This window comes from Colobus angolensis, unplaced genomic scaffold (genome assembly GCF_000951035.1).
Source record: "Colobus angolensis palliatus isolate OR3802 unplaced genomic scaffold, Cang.pa_1.0 Scaffold51, whole genome shotgun sequence".
Classification (NCBI taxonomy): Eukaryota; Metazoa; Chordata; class Mammalia; order Primates; family Cercopithecidae; genus Colobus; species Colobus angolensis.
Genome location: NW_012118599.1, coordinates 12768144 through 12769136, shown reverse-complemented (window position 1 = coordinate 12769136; position 993 = coordinate 12768144).

Sequence of the window (993 nt, the reverse complement as noted above, 5' to 3'; positions counted from 1 at the left end):
TTGAGTCGGAGTTTTGCTCTTGTTGCCCAGGCTGGAGTGCAATGGCACCATCTCAGTTCACTGCAACCTCCACCTCCCACATTCAAGCAATTCTTGTGCCTCAGCCTCCCAAGTAGCTGGGATTACAGGCACCCGCCACCATGCCCAGCTAATTTTTTTTTTTTTTTTGAGACGAGGTTTCACCATGTTGGCCAGGCTGGTTTTGAACTCCTGACCTCAAGTGATCTGCCCGCCTCAGCCTCCCAAAGTGCTAGGATTACAGGCATGAGCCACTGTGCCTGGCTGAGAGCTTCCTTTTTTTTTATAACTGCATAGTACCGCACTGGATTAAAGTCACTATTTAGCAGTTCTTTGTTGGCAGTTTTTTCCAGTCTTTCATTATAAATAATGCTGCAATAAATAACACTATACATATGTCATTTTATCCCAGTAAAATATTTTTATACAATAAATTTCTAAATGTAGGATTATTGGGCTAAAGAATATGTATATAATATTCTGAAAAAAAGGAAATTTCCCTCTGTAAGGGTAATGCTAATTTGCACTCCCACAAGCAAGATAAGAGACTGCCGTTTTCCCCTACAGACTCATAAACACCGTGTGTGGGCAACTTTTTACATATTTCTAATCTGGTAGAAGAAAAATGGTATCTCAGCATAGCCGTAATTTGTGTTTCTCTTATGGCAAATGAGATTGAGCAACTCTTCATTTTTTGCTTTTGCTTGCATTTTATTTTCTATGACCTATCTCTTTATATTCTTTGGGAACATATATAATATATGTAACATATATAATATATAATAGATGTTACATATATAATATATAAGTTATATGAGTTATACATGTACATATAACATAGATGTTATACATGAAATATATATTATATAACATATATGTTATATGTAATATACAACATATAAATAACATAACATATAACAAATATATTTTATACTATATATCTTATATATAACATGTATAACATATATGTTATAT